The sequence below is a fragment of the Aethalodelphis obliquidens genome, unplaced genomic scaffold, assembly GCF_003676395.1.
Source record: "Aethalodelphis obliquidens isolate GAN/ISIS:26980383/991018 unplaced genomic scaffold, ASM367639v1 scaffold23, whole genome shotgun sequence".
Classification (NCBI taxonomy): Eukaryota; Metazoa; Chordata; class Mammalia; order Artiodactyla; family Delphinidae; genus Aethalodelphis; species Aethalodelphis obliquidens.
Genome location: NW_020837967.1, coordinates 24,341,957 through 24,364,475, shown reverse-complemented (window position 1 = coordinate 24,364,475; position 22,519 = coordinate 24,341,957). Strand labels below are relative to the sequence as shown.

The 22,519-nt window shown below is 45.9% G+C and overlaps 1 protein-coding gene across 41 annotated transcripts in view; it reads right to left on the bottom strand.

Moving 5' to 3' along the window:
• ZNF438 (zinc finger protein 438) overlaps positions 1 to 20,387 on the bottom strand; it is a 275,885-nt gene extending 255,498 nt beyond the window's left edge. For 5 of the 41 annotated variants that reach the window (XR_003436079.1, XR_003436069.1, XR_003436082.1 and 2 more), the window contains exon 1: positions 16,158 to 19,337. The gene's annotated coding sequence lies outside the window, so the exon portion shown is untranslated. Of the gene's footprint in view, positions 1 to 252; positions 541 to 15,553; positions 15,698 to 16,157; positions 19,349 to 19,625; positions 19,704 to 20,323 lie in introns of those variants that run through there. The other 36 variants (XR_003436074.1, XR_003436073.1, XR_003436087.1 and 33 more) reach the window with 19 other exon arrangements.
• Positions 20,388 to 22,519: the final 2,132 nt, after the last annotated feature.

Here is a 22,519-nt window from a genome sequence, read left to right as displayed (position 1 = left end):
AAGCGGAGGGGCCGACACAGAAGACTGAAAAGGAGCAGCCAGGAAAGGGTGGGGTGACAAAGGCCAAGAGCAGAGGGTTCCCGCAATGAAGCAATGGGCAACTGCGGTCAACTGCGCGGAGGACTGCTGAGACGCCAGGTAACACGGGAGGGGTGAGAGGTCTGAAAGCCCGGAGGCGGGATGCTGTGGGGAGTGAGATAAAAGGCACCTGGGGAGGCTACCGGCAATTCTGAGGCTGCAGAGTGTACGTACCATTAACGTGAAACCAACACGCAGGTAGTTGGGCTCGTCCAGCCCTGAGTGTTCGCCAGGCAGGAGATCAAAGGGGTGCAAAGGGGTGGGGGAGTCTGCAGGCAAGTAACTGGAACTGGGGCAGAAGCCTGGATGAGGAAGGAACTGATGACCACGGGGAACTCATGAATAGAGAGAAATGGGGGGGGAGGAACGAACTGAAAGTCTCAAGGAGTCATAAACACTTTCCCACATCAATAAATGTAATTCTCTACCATGCTTTTAATTACTTCACAGTAATATAGCCTATTTTTTTTTTTTTTTTTCGGTACGCGGGCCTCTCACTGCTGTGGCCTCTCCCGTTGCGGAGCACAGGCTCCGGACGCGCAGGCTCAGCGGCCATGGCTCACGGGCCCAGCCGCTCCGCGGCATGTGGGATCTTCCCCAACCGGGGGACGAACCCGTGTCCCCTGCATCAGCAGGCGGACCCCCAACCACTGCGCCACCAGGGAAGCCCATAGCCTATTTCTTGATATTATTAAAGTAAATGTGATTTTACTTTAAGAAGAAATAGCTATTTACCATCTGAATACTGCCAACCATCCTACTCTCTCTTTCAGACAAGAATCAAATGGCATTTGTAGAAAAGATCGCATCATTGCGAAAGATAGCAACAGACCTGGGTTACACTATGAGCTCTTTCATTTACTAACGTTGCGACCCTGGACAACTTAGCTAACCTCTCTGGACCTCAATCTCTCTCATTAACAGATTGCAGGAGACAAAATAATGACCCCTCCCCCAAGGATATCCACATGCAAATCCCTGAAATCCGTGAATATGGTAGGTTACATGACAAGGGGGAATTATGATTGCAAGTGCCAATCAACTGACCTTAAAATGAGAGTATCCTGGGGATTCCCTGGTGGCGCAGTGGTTGAGAGTCCGCCTGCCGATGCAGGGGACGCGGGTTCGTGCCCCGGTCCGGGAAGATCCCACATGCCGCGGAGCGGCTGGGCCCGTGAGCCATGGCCGCTGAGCCTGCACGTCCGGAGCCTGTGCTCCGCAACGGGAGAGGCCACAGCAGTGAGAGGCCCGCGTACCGCAAAAAAAAGAAAACGAGAGTATACTGGATTACTGAGATGGGTCCTTAATGGGAGAAGAGGGATGAAGAATCAGAACCAGAGAAACAGCATCTGAAAGACTCAATCTGCCACTGCGGACAGTGGAAGGAGGCCACGAGCAAAGGAAGTGTGGGCAGCCTATAGAAGATGGAACAGACAAGAAAACGCATCTCTACTGAAGCTTCCAGAAAGGAATGCAGCCCTACCAGCTCTCAGTAAGACCCATTTTGGGCTTCTGACCTCCAGAACTGTGAGGTAATAAATTTGTGCTATTTCAAGGCATGAAGTTTTTGTTAATTTGTAACAGCAGCAACAGGAAACTCATACACAGGTGAAACGAATCACCCATAGACTGCTGTGCAGATGAGCCAAGATAACACACATAAAGTACCTAACAGAATGCCAGGTACATAGGAAGCATTTAAATAGCTGCTATTGATACTGTCAGTGCTAATACTATTAACAGCACTAAAACCAATAGTAATCAACCCAAAGAACACTGACTCAGTTCCAGAGTTTACTCAACTTTGTGACCTAAGATATCATATTTAACCTCTGCAGGACTCCGTTTTCTCACTTACAAAATAATATGAGGGAACCTCAAATAGATGACTTCTAAAGTTTCTTCCAGCTCTAAAATTTTATGATTCTAAAATCTAACTCCTTAATGACACATTCTACTTGGTGCTAATTAACTGATTCAGAAAATCCTATTAAATAAAAATAGTAAGCCAAGCAGTTTTCATTTTATGTTTCAACATTTTCAATATTTTATACTGCTGAGTTACAGCCTTATAAAGTTGCGTCATGGCATAAAATCACAGGCCTGCAAGCAAGGAAACATACCTAAGTCATCCTGCTACTATTTAAAAGCCGTACAGTCAAACTACAATATTACTAGGATCTTCTCACATAGTTCAAAGTATGTCCCTACATATTACCTCACATATTCTTTTTTTAATAGCTTTACTGAGATATAATTCACCTGCTATACAACTCACCCTTTTAAAGTACACTATTCATTGCTTTTAGTATATTCACAGAGTTGTGCAACCATCAGCACAAGCCATTTCAGACTGTTTGCATCATCCTGAACAGAAGCTCCCTGCCCATCAGGAGTCACTCCCCATCCCCCCGCCTCCAATGCCCCCAGCCTACTCATCTACTCCTGTCCCTGTGGAATGGCCCATTCTGGACATTTCATATAAATGGAATCATACAGTGTATTATAACGTTTTGAGATCCATCCATGTTGCAGCATGTCAGCACTTCGTTCCTTTTTCCTTGCTGAATAATATTCCACCGTGTGGATATTCTACATTTTGTTTATCTAGTCATCATTTGATGGACATCTGGGCTGTCTCTACTTTTTAACTATTAGGAATAACGCTGCGATAAACATTCACGTACAAGTGTTTGTGTGAATGTACGTTTTAATTTCTTTGGGGTATATACCTAAGAATGGAATTGCTAGGTAACCCATGGTAACTTGACGTTTTTAACCTTTTAAAGAACTGCCAAGCTGTTTTCCAAAGTGGCTGCCCCCTTATACGTTCCCAGCAGCGATGTATAAAGGTTCCAGCTTCCCCAGATCCTGGCTAACACCTGTCATTACCCATCTTTGATTGCAGCCGGGTAGTGGCTATGCACGCTTCCTTCTGTGGTTCCGATTTGCACACCCCTATGCCGAATGCTGTTACAGCCGGGTAGTGGCTATGCACGCTACCTTCTGTGGTTCCGACTTGCCCACCCCTATGCTGAATGCTGCTAAGCATCGTTGCATGTGCTTACCAGGCATTTGTAAATCTTCTTTGGAGAAATGTCTATACAGATCATTTGCCCATTTTTTAATTGAGTCATTTGTCCTTTTTACTACTGAGCTGTAAGAGTTCTGTATAAATTCTAGATACAGGTACATTATCAGATACATAATTTTTATGTATTTTCTCCCACTCTGTGTATCTCATCTCATCTTAGTGCAGCTACTTGCACTAAATAAACAGATGCCGTGTTGGTATCCCCATTTTACAGATAGAATTGGCATGTCATTAAACAGACTTGACAACTGGTTGACTCAAAAGTAAGCTTACAGCTGTGCTCCTGGTTTTATTCATTTAAAGATGAATGAATATTGATATTCATTCATTGTTACGAATATACATTGTTATCAATGTATATTGATGACACTGCAGCAGAACTTCCACGAAGTCTCCCCCAGTTCAACCCTGATGCTATCTTGTATCTATAATCAGACAATGTTATTTCCAAGTTATATAAAAGATGGTCCCTTCATTCACTGGAAAAAATAGTTATGAAGTGTTACGTCGCAGGCACTGTTTGACTCCTAGCTCAGGATGCATTCCTGAACATAACCAAATCCTTACCCTCATTAGTCTGATAACTTGGCAGTATTATGCAAAGTCCCTAGCCCTAAAAAAATTTCTCAACAGCAAACAATCCAAAGAAAGAAATTTTTCATCTTAATGCTTAAAGATCCACCCTCAACTCAGATGAAACACCACAGATTTTAATGTAGGCGATATCCTGTTTTTCAAAAAATCCAAAGTGCCAAACTTATTTTGTGGCCTAGGACGACCTTGTTTTTGAGTATTGGCCTTAATAGGCCATCCCTTGCTTCTTGTAAATCCTTTTTATAATGCAGCAGTGCTTAGTTTAATGACATTTGTCAAAATGAAACTTGACTAGAAGAGGAAAATACTCACAGTTTTACCTTTAATCAGAAAAACCTGAAGGTCCTGAGTCTCTATCCTGGCCAGTTTCTACTCCATGCTGAGCAAAAAAAAGTTATACTAGCTCCATTAAACATAAAAACAAAAATACAGAACAAAAATTCACTAACTTACAAAGGCAGTTCCAACCTTGTCTATCAAAGCATTCCTAGTACAGAGCAGAGGGACCAAATAATCCTCAGAAGACTGAAGGCCCAGCCCTAACGGGCCCAGGCAAACTTAAAATTTCTTAGACTGGTGTTTGTTCTCTTAAAGAGTTCCCACCAATGTTATATTCTAAACTATAATACATCTATGTTCTTTTGTTTTAAAAAAAATTTACCATTCTTAATGAGGGTCAATATACGAATCTGTTGAGAAGGAAAGACAGAACTCATGGCTTATCAGTAACTCATTGCTCATCCATCTTTACCATGCAAATTTAGTAAATTAAATGACAGCCAGCAAGTAAAGCTAACGCTGGGGAAGACATGCCCGCCTCCTAGTTTTGAGTGCCCTCAGCACGCCACTTTGTAACTGGAGGTTCCCACACTCCCTTCGCTAGAGGTGCCTAAGGATTTACGAGGCACAGCTCAGCTGGGGGAGCATGACCTGAGGTGACCCCAGGGACGCCGGCTGCAAGCAGCAGCACCCCAGTTCAAGGCGGGCCTTTTCCACACTGTGACCTGGGAGGCTAGGCGTTTTCTGGAGGCATCTCGGGGTTGCTCCGGGAGGATCAGAGAAGAGCTGTAAGTAGGCAGAGCACTGCACTTCACCTGTCTTATGTACTGGGCCTCCACGGACACTTTCTGAAGACTGAAATTAGACTGCAACGAAAAGGTCTGAAAACCTTAAGACTAGAGGAAGTCTTGGCCAGGCAGACAACAATGTGCATCAGATCTGAAAGACGAGGTGAGGAAGAAAGGGGAGAATGGATAATGAAGCTGGTGGGGAGCAGAGTCAAAAACAGGAAAGGGTGTGGAATAAGCCAGGGGTCAGGGTCAGGCCTTTATCCACTGAAAAGAATGCCTATTGTGGAGTGGGTGCGTCTGCTTAAAGGAACAGCCTGGGCTCCTTCACCCAGCACCACTCAACTGCTCAAACCTTCAACTCCAAAATGCCGCTTGCTGGCCCCAGTCTCTCCTTCTTGCTCCCCAGATCCCTGGCCTCCGTTGCCAACCAGCCTCCCACAGAGCAGCCAACGTGAACCGTCAGAAAGTAGACCGTCACTCCTCTGACTGGTGGGTGTCTTTCCCACGACACCTGAACCCAACCCTAATTCCTCAGGGCAGCCTGGACACACCACACCTCTCTCCCCTCACTCGTGCTCTGAGCCCTGGCCGGGGCTCTGCCCGGGCTGCGTCCGGACCCACGTGCACTGCTGTGTCCTGATGACGCTCGAGTCTGCTCCGAGGTCGCCTCTTCCTGTTCACGCTATCGCTCTCTGACCCCTGACCTTTCTTCATTTTTCTCTTTAACATTTTCTTACTGTCTGAAATTATCCCTGTTTGCCATCTGCCTCCCCGCTTAGGAGGAAGCTCTACCAGGGCGGGGACTTTGTTTTGATCACTGTTTTGGTCTTGGGAGCCAGACCACTGAGAACAGTGCCTGGAGGACAGATGTTCACCATTTATGGAATGAGTGAATGAATCAGTCCTGCGTGATCTGAAACGCGTTTAGGCCTCCAGCTTTTCCCCAAACCCCTCTCCTTTCGTACCTGATCCATCAACCACGCGCTCAGCTTTACTTCTTGTCCACTGTGACCTAGGATCTGATCACCCAGGTTTGCAATCACTCCTTTGCCTAAACTCTCAACTTTCTCGCCGGCCTGTCCTTCCCCTCAACCAGCCTAAGGATCTACTTCTTCACTCGCACACCGCAGCCACCCAGAGGTCGCTGCTATAAAAAGCCCCAGCCGTGCCGACGGGGGACTCTGCAAACACACGGTCCCCCACCAGGAGCCCATCCATCTTTTTTAGGGCTCTCAATCCAGTCCCTCTCTCACAGCCGACAGAAACAATTCCAGGCTTCCATCACTTTCTTCACGCTTCCTCCCCTCCCCCCCACTCCGTAAGCGACATCACCTCCACAGGAACAAGAGAGGTCATTAGGTCAGACTCCCTCCGTTTCCTCCGTCCCTCCGATCACCGACCACACGCCCGCTCTCACCTCCTTCCTGGCAGCGCGGAGGGCGGATGTCCTTCTTCCTGCCCGAAGTGAACCCCAGCCAGAGCTCTGGAAGGCACGCGAGGCAGCCCACCTCCTCGGGGATCTACCCTGTCACGGGTCCACCTGCCCCTTCCCCATCTTCCCCTTCCCCTTCTCATCAGGCTTCTGCCCCACTGCACGCAAAGGCTCAAATTCTCCCATCACAAAACAAATGAACAAACAAAACTAATACAACTGCCCCAGACATTATGTCTCTCTCTTGCCTTTGTCCTCTTTTCCCTTTTCTCTTCGCAGCCAAGTGTCTCGTAAGACAGCTTGAACTCACTATTTTCACGGTTCTGCTTCCCCACTCCCAATTCACTGCTCGACCCCCTGAGATCTGGATTTTGCCTGCAAACACAAAACTGCTCTCTCCAAAACACATGTGACTTCTGAGCTGAAAATCCACTACGAATTTATTAAACCTGTCAATTGAACATCGACATCTTGTCTCCTGGCTTCAGTGACATTAGTGCTTGTCTCTTGGCTTCAGTGGCATTATTAAAGTGCTTGTCTCCTGGCTTCAGTGGCATTATTCTTTCTTGGTGCTTGACTTTTTTGGACCCTTCTTGGCAGTCTGCTTTGCTATCTACTGTGTGATCTGAGAAAAGCCTCTCTACGTGGTATAGCAGTTACAAGCCCGGGCTTGGGCTTAGTCAGCGTGGGCTGCTGTAACAAAGTACCATGACTAGGTGGCTTCAAGAGCATTACTTCATTTCCTCACAGTTCTGGAGGCTGGCAGCCCAGCACGGTTGGGTCCTGGTGAGAGTGCTCTTCCTGGGATCCAGAAAGCCTGCTTCTCACCGTGTTCTCACATGGCAGAGAAAGCTCTCTGGTGTCTCTTCCCCTTCTTGTGAGGACACCAGTAGGGTCGGGATCCACCCTCATAATCGCATTTAACCTTAATCGCCTCCTTAAAAGCCCGATCTCCAACACGGTGACATGGCGGGTTAAGGCTTCAACGTGAATCTGGGGGGACACAATTCAGTCCACAGCAGCCAATGGTAACTGCACTTTAATTAAAGCATGGTAAAGCTGAATGTTATGTAACAATAACTGTGCAAGTACAAGAACTCTAAAGCAGCAGAGAAAATGGGTATCACATGAAAATATCAGGCTACAAAATTTTATATCAACATGTAAAACATACACGTATGAAATAAAAAGGAATATATCATAATCGTCGTCAGAGTGAGGTGCCAGTAAAAGAGCTTATTTCCAAACTCTTGGCTAAGCAGTTTGAAAAATAAATTTCCACAGAAAGACTATATAAGTGAAAAACTTCAACTGAACAAAAAAATCCCTAAGAACAATTTCAAATCTAACTTTCCCTGTTTGTTTCCTGCTAACCTCACTGCCATCTGTACTAACCAGGATATAGGCCAACCTGCTATGACAAAACCGAGAACACAGTGGCTCAAACGAAAGAGGAGCGTGTTTCTCTCCCATGTAACAGTTCGGGCGCAGACAGGTGGGCTCAGGAAGGTCCAGGGACTGAGGTTCCTTCTGTCTTGTCCCACCACCCCCTGTGGACACTGCCCTGGTCTGCAGGACAGAAGCTGGCTCACAACACCTTGCTCTTGTGGGTGGGGGAAAAGAACAGGACTAACAGCAGATCTGAATACAAATGTGGTTTAGAAGGTGCACTCATCGTTTCCACTCCCACCCACTGGCCAAAACTTAGACACGTGGCCTCATCCGCCTACAAGGAGCCTAAGAAATACAATTTCTCTGTAGGCCGAGCTAAATGTCAGAGGTGAGAGGGTATCCTTCTCCCGACTCTGGAAGAGTCGTCTCCTTCCTAAAGGGGCGCCCATCCAATCACTGGATTCCACTCCGAGTCTACGATCTCTGGGCAACGCACAATCTCTGCAACAGATACCGACGTGGCTCCATCCCAGCCCAGTGACCTACAAACTAACAGACCAGGAACCTTTTGCTCTCCACCACCACCATAGCAACCAAAATACAACGAAACGAAAATAAGATGAATGCAGTTAAGTCTCCCATTCTGAAAAGAAAAGAATGGCAAATACACATTCTTACCAATGATGAGATACAGCTGGAAAAGAAAGGTGAAGAATCCCCCCTCCGCCAAGGAAGCCAGACCCTTGGTTAAACTCAGTCCTGTCCTGTGGGGGGAAGGGGAGGGATCTCCTTTATCAGTTTGTCTGCTGGAGCCTGGCTTTGCCTCTGGAAAATTCTTTTTTTTTTAATTTCCATCATCCTTTCTAGCCATATGTGAAGTGGATACGGAAAACTATGTGCTCCAAAGACGTGGCAAACAGCTGGTGCCAATTTGGGGGTCAAGGGTTGCTTTAGGTGTCAATGTCACACCCACCACAGGCTTTTACAAGCCAAACTTGTGGCATCTTTGCCAATGTAAACCTCTCAAAAATTCAACAGGTCTGTTTGCCTTCAGTCAGTACCACATGAAAGCAACCACAACTAAAGACAGTCCCGTCATAGATACTAAGTTTGTCTTTTCTCCTCCTTCACTTGCTGGCTTCTGTGGCAGACCCATCTTTCCCTCAATTCAAGGTGAGCTACCTTGAGGTCATCTGACTCATGACAGGAGGATTAAACCACCACACCCCAGTGACGTCAGGCAGGCCACGTGACCTGAGACGGTTCTTCCCGTCTGACTGATTTCAGGCTCCACCATTTAATTTGCTTTGGCCAATAAAATATGAACAGAAGTCACACATGCCACGTCCAAGCACCTGATTCTGCCACATCCTTTTCCTTCTGCCACAGAACAGCAATGTCTCCAAAAAGCCTATTCCTTTGGCTTAGTGGAACAGACGATGTGGAACAGAGCCACGGACATGTCATGAGGAAGAAATCAACCTTTGTTGCTGTAAGGGAGCTGAGACTGTGTTTTTAAGTGCAGCTCTACCTGGCCATGGGGAAATTTTGATGGAATTTAACAAGTAATAACAACAAGGCCCTCAAAATTAAGGACTTGTTATTCAACAAAGGACGTTCTAGACAAAGTTAACAGACAGGCAAAAGACTGGGACTACCTATTCGCAACATCTAAAAAGAACCAAGGGATTTAATAGCCATTGTATGCCAAGGACTCTTGAAAAATAACAATAAAAAGACAGGAAGTGCAATTGAAAAGTGGCTAAGAGACAGCGGGAGACAATTCACCGAAAATAAAATCCAAGTGGTCAGATAAAATGTAGGATGCCCCACTAAGTCTGCATTAAAGATACATAATGAAAACAATTCAGTATAAGCATGGCCTGACTACTACACAGTATACACTTATACTAAAAAAATTATTTGTTGTTTATTTGAAATTCAAATTTTATAATGTCCTGTATTTACTTTCTAACTCTGGCAAGCACAGGTGAAATCCATGTGGCTAACAAGTGAATGAAGAGAAGCTGAGTCTCACTAGTAATCAAAGAAACGCAAATTAAACCTACGTGATACCATTTTATATCTTTTATATTAGCGAAGTCCAGAAAACAAGGCTTTTATTGAAGTGCATATAACCCTGTATTTTTCCATTTTATTACAAAAGATCACCTAGCCTAAGATTCTTTTCTCATCACACCACTAGGCAATACAAGCCCAACTATTCACTGCACGTGCACAGAGAAAAACCACACTTCAAATCATAATTTCAGACAGTAGGTAGTATAGGAATAATCCCAGTAACCATGGCCAGGCATCATAGACTTTTTCCTAGAAAACTTAAGTACCTATTTAGAATAAATTTGTAAAAATGAAATGGTGAGGATTGAATATGCTTGAGTATCATTTCGTAATCAACAGCTCTTTCATAAGGAACATCATAACATTAATTTTGCTACTAGATGAAGATTAACCTCTTAAGGTTAACTCTCATAGCAGGTCAGAAACTTGGACTGTAAATAAAAACGAGAATCAGGCTTCACGGTTTCAAAGAGCTTTCACGTAAAAATGCTTTATCTAAATCACAACTATAGCTTTAGCACTGGATGATATCCATCTGGAAGGCAGAGGTAAGACACAAAAGCTGTAGGTTAAGGAAGGGAATAGGGGGACTTCCCTGGTGCACACATAGGGGGACTTCCCTGGCGGCGCAGTGGTTAAGTAATCCGCCTGCCAACGCAGGGGACACGGGTTCAAGCGCTGGTCCAGGAAGATCCCACATGTCGTGGAGCAACGTAGCCCGCGCGCCACAACTACAGAGCCCGCGTGCCTAAGGCCCGCGAGCCACAACTACTGAGCTCGCGTGCCTAGAGCCCGCGCACCTCAACAAAGAGCAGCCCCCGCTCCGCTCGCCGCAACTAAAGAAAGCCCGCGCGCAGCAACGAAGACCCAACGCAGCCAAACAATAAATAAATTAAATATTTTTTTTTAAAAAAGGGAAGGGAATAGGAGAAGCCTGTAAACACAACGTATACAGCACCCATTCTTTTTTTTTTTTTTTTTTTTTTTGCGGTACGCGGGCTTCTCACTGTTGTGGCCTCTCCCGCTGCGGAGCACAGGCTCCAGACGCACAGGCGCAGCGGCCATGGCTCACGGGCCCAGCCGCTCTGCGGCACGTGGGATCTTCCCAGACCGGGGCACGAACCCGCGTCCCCTGCATCGGCAGGCGGACTCTCAACCACTGCGCCACCAGGGAAGCCCAGCACCCATTCTTTTTTAAATATTATGAGCTTATTTCGTGTAAATACAGCATGTATGCTATTTTAAATAAAATTTCGATTCAAAACACAAAGTACACCAACAACTCATTTTGCCTTCTTGAACTTCTAGGATAAATAATGCCCTCTGAGTTGATTTTAACATCTCCAGAGGAAAACATTTTTAAAACGAAACTCTTACTATGAGAGATCAATTTAGAAAAAGACCAACATTTTGGCACAGTTCCGAGAAACAGTCATAAATAGCTCTTTATTTCATTCCGAAGCATAAAAATATTTCAAAATAAATACTAAACCAAAATACTTTATATGAATGGTACTCTAATATAATAGTTGTGGTAAACTGATTTACAGATACTAACGTGACTCAGCCTCCCTTATATAAAAGACATGCAATATAATCGTGAACACTTCTAAAATGTTGGTATAGGGAAAATTGCTAGTTTGCTTTCAAAAGGAGATCACTTCTGGAGGTACCTCTAACAACAGCAAACCCAGCAAGCTTTTAGATCTATAATTCAGCTTCCATCAGGACGAACTGTGGCAGGCATCTGACACAACACACCCCCACAAGAGAGAAAGGTAAACATAGAAGTCACACAGCTTTCACCGTAATGTCTAAGGCATTAAAGTATTTCCATAAATCACATATTACCTTTTTAACTACATATAAAAATAATCCTTGAAACAGCCTGGGTCCCAAATATCATAGAATCCTGAGGCTACTGGGTAGGAAACAAATGATACTCACTGCACTCTTTTTTTTTTTTCTTTTAAGTTTCAGAAGAAAAGCAAAATCAAAGTGTTATATTAGCACCACTGCTAACAAAGGTTTGACATAAACATGGAAAATTTAAAGTACCTGTTCTTCAACTTCAAGAAAGGAAAAGATTATTCCTTGGCTCTTGTCCCAAGCTGGGAACAAGTAAACACAGAACCGGTTTTAAATAAGCCCCAATCAATCAATCCTTAAACTCTACTCAATATCTCCACTTAAGTACGCAGTTGAGAAAGTACGCCAATCAGGAACTGCCCCCCCCTTCAGTACCTTCGCTCCTCAAAGCTGGCCAGTCCCTAAACTCCAAGTTTAAAGTCAACCAATCCTTAAATTGTCTCACTTTTGAAAAAAAAAAATCCTGAAACTCCATGCTTCCTCCAAATCCCACCTAAGCACATCTCTGCCTGTTGTGAGGACCGTATTCTGCAGGCATGCTTCTCCCTTGCTCAGCAAGTATGAAATTCAGCTTTGATTTAGCTACACTGGAGTGGTGGTCTCTTCCCTCAATAATACGATAAATATTATGGTTACTTGGTTATTAGCATTTTTCTTCATGAAGCTAAGAAAAATATTTGTTATAATAATTCAATTTTATGGAAAGTTGAGAGTCTTTGCCTTTTAAGCCTAAGGATAATCCTTCTAGCCCAATACACAGCTGCACTAACAAAGGGGTCCCTTTCCTTCTCCTCTCAACCCCAGACCCACACCTCACACTATCAATGGTCCAAACCCAGCCAATGGATGTACCATATGAAACACTAAAATTTCCAATTACTGAAACTTGTATCAAGAATTGAGTGTCATCAAATAGTCTTCAAAGAATATGGTAACTGAGCAAATATTCAAGTAGATACTCTTTCTGACCTAATAGAAATGACAGTGTGGCTTGGTTTTTTAAGATCTGGAAACCTAAATTCTAAATCCTATCTTTGAGATTGGTTTACTTGGGTAAACTGATCATCTCTTCTTAAATTTTTCAGTCTAGAAAATAAAGCGACCATCACCAGCTCCTACCACCTCACAACAATGATGTATGTACTCATTTAGAGTAAGATGAACTCTCAAGGTTTCAGAAAGGCAAATAAAACCCAACCATTATGTTATTTTGTTTGTTGCTAAAGTCAACTCAGCTTGAGGTTTAGGTCAGCATGGAAAAAAGTAAGAAAAACTGTCTCAATTAGACATAAAAGATGGCTGAAGAGAGTAATATAGGTTCTAATTAGAAAACTAGAATGAATGGGAGTCCTATCCCAAATACAAATCCCTCTATCAGACTGGCAAAGTGAATCGTGCGAGAGGGCTGCCTGACCCAAGTACACTCAGATACGGCTGAGGGCCACGTTTTGGACGGCTTGTGGACTTAGCGTTCTCAAAAAATAAATTCTAAATGGCAAGTGGTGTTACCTTACGGTTTATCAAAGCTCCGTGAGGTTCCCACTCGAGTCCAGTCAGAGCAGGATTACGAACACTGAATTACCAATTGATTCAAGTTAACATGAACATTTGACTAGGTGTTAAAGGAAACCAGAATGTCACCGCAAGATCTGCCATTTTGGCATATTGGTTATTTTGAATTAAAGGCACTTAAGAAATAGCAGGTACAAGAAAGACACTCTGAGTCTCCTTTGTCCTTCCTGAAAGCAAGAGATAAAAATCCCATGTGAAAGGTACTCTCTCTGTACCAGGAGGAAGACATTCTTATCAGCAGAGGCGGGGAACTGGGGGCTGAGAAATCTGTACAAACCAACCTTATTACAGTAAAACCCTTGTCTTGCTGTTACCTCCTCACCACTCACTGCCCCTGGCCCACACCCCTTTGTCTTGTCAACTCTTCACAAAGTTATCGTTTGTCTAAAATGTGCAAAAGCTTCCTGCTCTGGTCACTTCTTCAGGTCTTCATTCTCTTGTGAAGGCTCCCATGCATATGTAAAAGTTTAATGAAATGTGTATGTTTTTCTCCTGTTAATCTGTTTTATGTCAGTTTAATTCTCAGGCCCAGCTAGAGACCCAGAGAGGGTAGATGAGAATTTTCCCTCACCTACAGTGCCAAGAGGCCTACATAGTTAGGTTAGGCATAGATTTGGTGAATTCATACAGAAACTGTCGAATTTATTTCTAGAGAAGAATCCATGGAGAGGCAGTATAGCTCAGAGGAAACAGTCAAAACTACATTATGAGTTTGGTGACCTTGAATAAGTTACTTAATATCTCTGAACCTGTTTCCTCGTCTATAAAATAGGAATTATTTCACAGGACTGTCAGAAAGATTAAAAGAGATAATGATAGACAGTAACTTTAAAAGTGTCCTAAGCATCAGACCTCTGAGTCCTAGACTTACTTTTGTCACTAACTTGCTATAATACACATGACAAGTCATTTGATCTAAGTCGGTTTCCTCATCTGTCAAACAGTGGTGTAACGCATACCCTACACATGTCATGGGGTATTTATGACAATTAATGTGAAAAGGATTTTTCAAATATAGAGAAACCCTGGGAGTTTTGACTGGGAGATAATTAATTCCACACCCACCAAAATGAAGAGGATTCATACGAACAAACTTGTTACAACCCAGGATTATATAATGCTCCAATTAAATTAACTTTACTAAGAAAAACATTTCACACCTAAGAACATACCCGACACACCAGACCCGTTGGCAACCACTCGGCCATTAGCTGCAAGAATTCTTTTCCACGCAATGAACGCACCAAATTGGCTCAGCTCTCCAATGAACTAAAAGCAGTTCAACACAATCTTTTGTTCGAGTCGGGTGTCTGCCACTTAAAACTACCCCTTCAATTTCTAAAGCATCAGGGAAAAAAAGGAAAAGAAGAAAGCTATACATTGCAGGGTTTCTCAACAGCAGCAGTGTTGACACTTGAACCAGATCATGTTTCAATGTCGGGGTTGCTCTGTGCACTGTAGGGTATGTAGGCGCATCCTTGGCCGCCACCAACTGGATGCGCAGAGCAGCACCCCTCCCACACAGCTGTGACACCTAAAGATGTCTCCAGGCATTGCCAGATGTCCCCAGGGTGAGCTGGGGAGGGGACAAGATCATCCCCAGTTGCGATCCACTGAGCTAAAGCCATAGTACTACCTTCCAGTCGTATTTATCTTACATCTCTCTCTCTCTCCCTATAGACTGGTGGCTTACAATGCAGTCTGAAAAACTAACAGTTTTGCAACATAAGAACTCAAGAAAAGAATGCTGTCTGTAAGACAGTAACGTCGTAAGAAGAATTACAGGTACCGTAGGGAGTTATGGTTCAATTATCTCTTCCATCAACATGCTGTTTTTGCCTCATCCTCTCTAAGAATTCTCTTCTTGGGAGTTTTTTTGGGCTAACAATTTGGTTAGCCTGTCACTAAAGCTTAGTCTCCACCCAGACTTACTAATTCTTATTCGTTAGTGTTTACGTTGAAAAAGAAAAAAAAAAATCAAGCCTTGACGTTTTAATTTCTAAGCAACCAAATATGAAATTAATCAAAATTAAGTGTTCCATAGCTATTTAAATTATTAAAATTAAACATTTAAAATATTAAGTAAAATTACCCAAATTAGTATTCAGCTATTACTGTAAACATATAATATATATGTTGAAGGTAATGTGCAAAAATAAAAGAAACCATACGAAGTAGAATTTTAAGCATTACATTTAATGCCTACTACATTCCATCACTGGGCTAGACACATGGTTTTCTACAAGAAACAATTTCCATAATATCAGTACTTACACTGGTACTCTTAACATGGTAGTTTTTTAAATTTGCCTAGGTAAATATAAATTTTAAACGCAATTCGGATAAGTTATCTAGGATGCTATATTTCACCTGGTCAGTGTTAGAAAGAGTGGCTTCTGTTGTCTTCAAACAGGACGGCTGACCATCACTGCCCCTCTGCCGGGAGCTACCTGACACAATTAATCGTCAACCTGCTGTCCCAGAGCCTGAACTTAAAAAGTGACAAAGCCTGAGTCATCAACAGGCCACTTAAGACGCAATTCTACTTTATACCATATCTAATGTTCTTGAGGAAGCTAACTGCAATTGTGGTTAAAAAAAATAGTGATAATCACTTCAACTCCATTAAATTTAGGGACGCTACGATAGCAGATTTAAGATTTTGTGAACTGCAAAATGAGACAGCACATCTCCACTTCTACACTTGCGGAGGATTCCTGTTTTAGAGCCCTGGGACTCGGTTATTCAGATCAACTCTCCCACTGAAAGCTAAAAAAGCTAAACAAAATATAACTGCTATCTGTTGTAGGGGAAAAGCTCTGAATTAATCATGAAATCTACAATGGCATAAATTTATCAATATATAATCTGCAATGGTTCAGATGTGAAATACTCACATTAGGAAGTAATAAAATTGTGATACATGTATGGAGGTTATAGTACGCCCTGAAAGAAACCCACAGAAATAACATACCTATTCTTGTATGTATGGTTCAAGTTCCTGTGTTTCCACATTGTTCCACACAATTCCACTCATGACAAATATCACCAGATCCTCTTTCTCTGACAAGAAATACAGCTCAGTGTTAACGGGATGATCCGCAGAGAAACTCAAACTCATTCCGATGTGTGGAACTTTGGCCTGATTCACTTAACCGGGCGGAAACCTGCCTAAACACTTCACACAACCCCTCCATCGCCCTCTATTATGCAAGCTGCAACATTTTAAGGCAACTCCCTTATTTCACCAGCTGGCCCTGTCAACACTGATGTAACAGAACTGGAAAAACTCATCACTCCACCATGATATTCAAATATCAAACTGTATTTCACTTGGGAAAAATTATACGGTTGCCAAATAAAACTAATGCAAATATAGTAAACTAGGCAAGGCTCTGAGTCATTCTTTTCTTGAAAAGGACTCTTGGGGAACCTCGAATCCATCCTGCGACCGCTCAGGCCTTCTTTTGCTCCTCTGACCCCGCCCCGCCCCACCCCTCAAGCGTGCGGGGCAGAGCGGGGGCGGCAAGAGGGCCAGGATGAGCTCATTAGTGTGCGCTCCGTCCACTCTAGTTTTATCCCCACGGGTCCTTCCTCACACTCTGCTCCTCCAGAAAGAGAGCTATGTTTTATTCATCTCTGAACTCCCCAAACCTCAGCCAATATCCTGCATATAAAGTCATGCCTAACATCTACTCCATGGCAAGCACCAGATTCGGGACTAGAGACAGAGAAGTAGAAGAGATACGAACCTCAGCCTGGATGGATGTTGGCTGCCTGAACGGAATCAAGTAACGAAAGGCCAGTTAGCACAGCGCCAACTGCCTGTGTTCCTTTCTCCCCTTGCCAATCAAGGCTTAATGAGGAACCAAAGAGGGCTTTCTCTTAAGAAACACAAACGTGTGTCTTCAGCCCTGACCATTGCCCTGAGTTCCACATCCATACACCCAAGGGCCTACTCAACGTGTCGACTTGCAGGGCGTTACAGGGATAAACTGCATGGGCTTGGAAGTCAGACGGCTTGGGGTCTGAATCCCAGCTCCATCACTGCCCAGCTGGGTGCCAGCAGGCGGGCCACTCTGAACCTCTCTGTGCCTCTGTCTTCTCCCGCGTAAAGTGGGGGCCCTGAGGGCTCCTGGCACACACAGCTGTGATATAAGGATTAAATGAATTAACATGTGTGAACATGTTTAAAACCCCATCGGGCACACAGTTCACGCTTACACGGTGCTTACTGTTATTCCTAGCGCCAATACTGCTGTTACTATGTCAGGCATCTAAAACTCGTCCAAAACAGAATGCACGGTTTTCTTCCCAAACCCCTTTCTCTCGTCTCGGGAAACAGCGCCACTATCCATCCAGCTGTTCCAGCCTAAAACCTGAGAAGTCATCACTTCTTCCTTTTCCCCACCCTCCAACTAGCAAGTCCACACCAGCACTCCCGGCTTCAGAAGCTTTCCACGACTTTGCCCACGTACCATCACCTCGCCAGTACCTCCCTAGTGCAGGCGCCCACCGTCTCTCCCCAGGGGCAGCAAGACTCTCCCACCTCCCCGCTCTCAACCCTCCCCGCTCCACGACCCTCCGGCTAACTCTCCAAGAGCACTGAAGTCAGACGCTCTTCCCGTGATGCAAGCCTCCCTGTGGCTTTCCATCACGCTTCGAGGGGCATCTTCACTGCCCCACGCCCACAAGGGCCCTATCCCCATCGATAAAAATGGCGATAGTAATACAGACCTCAGAAGGCTGTAAAGACTTCATTAGGCGTTTAGACGAGGGCCTCACACACAGTAAGCTCCAGGCAAGGTTCACTGCTATGATTATTCCTGCCTGACATGCTCTTACCTCAGGCTCTTCCTCTCCCGTCAATCCATTCAACTACCAACCCCTTTGAGAGGTGTCCCCAGACAGACCCCCTCTGAAACGACCTGCCCTGCTCTCCCACTCTTGGCCTTGTCTTCCTTTGCTTCACCGCACTTACCGCCGTCTGAAATAACATCACGTCCTTGCTCTTTGCTGCCCAGTGCCCCGCCGGAACGTGAGCTCCACTAGGTTGGACATGTCATCTCATTTGATGCTCTAGTTCCGCTTCTGACCCAGGACCTGACTCTGAGAGCACAACACACCTCTTCCCCAGGTTAGGGAACCGGCGTGAACTTCTTAGTAACGACACCGTACTCTCGTTTTCACCTTCATGACCACAGCTGAACCTCAGGAGAGCGATACTACGCATACCATCATCTCCCATTTCAGGGAGAAGGCTCACGTTCCAAGTTTGGGTGACTCATCTTTGGACGCAAAGGCTAGTAACGAGCAGAACAAAGGTTCGAACCCCTGCGTTCCCAGTCTAAGGCCCTTCAAACCAGGATGGAAGAGTATTAGGCCCTGGAGCTGACTCTACGGAAACGTGATCTCTCAGTCTCCTGAATAAATACACCGTGGGTGCCTGGTCCTCCGCCCTTCGAAGTTCCTGACAAGCACCTGCCCTGCATCTGAGAACGATTCTGGCACAGCACTAACGCGTCGGCGGCGCACCAAGCCCGGGCGGGCAGGCAGCTACGACGGCGGGGCGTTCCAAGGGGACACGGCAGCACCCCGCGACTCTTCCGGGGCGCTCAGAGTTCTCTCTGCAAACCCGCACGGCGGGGCCTCATAATCGCCGAGAGCGCTGCGGTGACGCTTCCAGCGACTTCTTGGCCCCCGTCCACCACGTTCAGATCGGCCGTCGGGCTCGAGGGCGGTCCAGGATCAGAGCGGGCGGAGGAAGGCGGGAGGCAGACCTGCGGCAAGGACCCCGGCCCAAGAGACCTCTGTCAGAGGGCTGCGGGTCCCCACGTTCGCAGAGTAGCCCACTGCCTTTGTACGCTTTCTCCTGGCGCGGTCACATGCTAGTGTCACCTCGCGTGCTCTCACGACGCGCCCGGCCCTGGGGCTGCCTCGGAGGGAGGCCGGAGGCCGCTTCGCCTCCAGTGTACGCGAAAAGGGCACTGAGGCAGCAAGTGGTCATCCCTGCAAGTGGCTCCGCCTCAGCCACCTGGTCGCTCGCGGGACCCCAGAGGAAGCCCGGGCGGGGGGGGCGGGGTGTCTCCGCAGGAACCCTGCACCCCTGACTCAGTATGTGCAGAGGGGAACCCAGTGCCCCCATCGGGGAAGAAAGAAAGGGGCCTCTCCCCCCCGGACTCCCCCCTCCCCGGCCTCGATATCGGCCCCAGGGGAGACGCTGCGGTGCTGCCAGGGCGCGGCCTCGCCTGCTCGCACGCCCGTCCCTCCCGCCGCGGAGGGCGCGCTCCCCGCCCGGGCGGGCACCTGTCCCGTCACCGCGTTCAGCGGCTCCCCGGACCGCCCCAGGAGCAGAACCCACGGCCACCACCGACTCCGGGGGTGCGAGCAGCCGGGCTAGCCCCGCAGGCCCGGGGAACTGCAGGAATCCTCAGAAACTTACAGTTTTCCTACCGCGTGCGCGTCACGGCGAGGTGACGTCATGAGACCCGGCGCCCGGGCAGGTCAGGCCGCGGGTCGCCGCCGCCCGCCCCCCCACGGCCCCGCCCCCCGCGCGCCGGCGGGAGACACGCCCTTCCTCAGCGGCCCCGCCCCGCCGCGGAGCCCTGGGCGCGGGCGCAGGCGCAGACGGCCCACGTGGCTGCAAAGACCCTGGGAACACAGCAAGCGGGCTGTCGCCCGGGGGCTGGAGCAGGACGCCAGGGTTGTGAGGTAGATTTTCCACAGACATTGCCTTCCCTCCCTCACGTGTTCCTTAAAAGTCCTCCACATGAGGAAACAGCCATTTGCTCTTCACCAGGTGCTACGGGCCCCTCGGCCGGGCGGGGTCAGCTCCCCCACCGGCCTTTGCTCCTGCCTCGCCCCCTCGAGACTCCGCCCCAACTGGATAGGCCCTGGCTTGGCCCCGCCCACTCTGGTTAGGCCCCGCCCCAACCGGACCTGCTCCTTCTTGGTCCCGCCCACATCGGCTCGGCCCCGCCCCCTAGGGCCCGCCCTTCCGGCTCCCGCTCGAGGCTAGGCGGGCGCCCGGCGGCCCCACCCTGTCCCGGCGGCTCCTCTAGCCTTATTACTTGAGTTTTTAGCCTCTACCCTTCCTACTGGGTTTCCCGCTTTGGCTCAGTGAGACGACTTGCAGACTACCGTTCTCCTCTATTAAGCTTAGCAGGCGATGATCTGTGCAAACAAGGATGTTCGCTTCTTCGCTCTTGTAAACTTTCCGCCACCTCCTCCTCGCGTGACGACACCTTCCTGCGCCCGTCCCACGGGTCTCTGCCCCTTTTTAGGCTCTTTCCTGTGTTCTTAAAAATGAAGAGTGCTGGTTCAAAGATGGCTCAGTGGAAGGAAAAAGGAAGGCTCGAGAAGCCGACAGCAATATGCTAAACATTTATTTCTGACTTGTTGGATTCTTATATTATTACTCTTATAGGCAGAAAAAAAAACTTGATGCTTAAAAGTGGCTCAGGCAAATATGTCTTGAAAAATAAAGAATGGGAAGAACAGGCCTTGGAAATAGACGCTAAGGAGGAAGTACTGAAGAGAGAAAGGATCACTTTTAAAAACTGACTTGGAATCACGACAAATAGCTAGATGAAGCAGGGAATTTTGCCCGGCAGCTCCAGTGTAAATAAAACCTGAAACAATTGTTTGTTTACACTCTCACTGAAAATACTGCAGTATTTTTATAGGAAAGAGTGATGCTGGGGAATGTTAGCCTTTAACGCCTGATATCTGGGCTGGTTAGAAATAAACGTATTATTCAGGAAAAATCCACGTAAGTAATTAAAGCTTAGAGAAGTTTCTGATTTGGATATTATTCGTACATTTTATCTTAATATATCATACAAGGTTTTAACGATCATTATCAAATGACATAAGAAATTTTTAGAGTTTGTAGATAACAATTTTAACAAAAATAAGGTTTTTGTTCTGTGGAGCAGTTATAGAAAAATAAGCACTTTTTAAAACTTCTGCATATTGAACAAATGACAGTATATTTTCCTTGCAAAACAACAATTTTAAGAAAACTTTAAATTGTAAATTTCATTATTTACATGCTTATAAAATCCCCAAAATTGGAATCCTTCTTTAAGGAGATTCTAGATACTCCTATGGGAGCGTCCCACACATCGTATATGTCATCTGTCCTTTTATGGAATGGAAATGGTTAAGAAGTATACACCAAATGCATTAAAAGTTCTTCAATACAAAATACTTTTGCCTCTGTAAGATGGTATGACAGAAGACATTCCTTTCTTCTCATCTTATTATTTAGCAATTTTTTTCTCTTGATACCCCAAGATTTTCAAACAAAACAAAACAAAAACAAAAGCCTCCTGTCTCACTAGATGCAGGAAAGAAGTAATGCGGCCAACAAAAGATTGACAGGCAGGAAGCGTACCCAAACAAGGAGAGGAACCTCAGGGAATATCAAGTAGAAATTTGGGGGAAATACATGATCAGATACAGTCAAGTTTCTGTAACAGACTGGAATCTGATCTAGATAAGTAGCCAGGAGCTAGGGTCAAATGTATGTTGATATTAGAGAGAGGAACTGTTAGGAGAACTGCTTTCTTTAAGGAAAAACAAAAACAAAACAAATCCCTGGACATTCAAGGGTTAGCACTGGAAGGACTAAGGACCTTCCTTCACTCTGGCCCTTGGGGTTTCAGTTTCCCCTGGTGGTTGTTTCACTTTGGTATCTGCTGCCCCTAGCAAGCTGGGTTCCAGGGCCCTGTACTTCATAACTGTTCCTTTTGTCCTATTGGCAAACTGCGAAAAGCTGAACCTTAACACTAGGGGAAAACAAAAGGTTGAAATATAATGGCTAATATTTGTCGAGTGTTTATATGCACCAGACACTGCATTAATTCATTTAATCCTTGCAACTGGCTGAGGAAAGTGCTGTTATTATCTCCCATTTACACACGGGGCAAGCAGAGTGCAGGAGACCAAGTGTCACACGTCTCACAGCCTCTGAGTAACAGAGTCAAGATACTCTAGAATCTGCAGCCATAACCACTGATCTGTATTGAGTTTCAAGTAACAAGGCAAGAAACAGGGACTTGGAAAGTGCAAGATCTGTAAATTCTAGCTCCTAAAGACTGACCACAGTGTAGGGGTATCTTCTTCACCATTTCCTGGCCTGTCTCCGCACTTCTATTTCCATTTTTGAGGTGCTCATCATGACCTAGTAAATTGATTTTGTGACCCATTAATGGATTACCAGCCTGAAAAACACTAATCAGAATCCCAAATATCAAATTGTATCCCGTGCAATAAGGGTAATTGTTCCCAAAACACAAGCTTCAGTAAACTACTGTTTCGGTAACGTGTGTG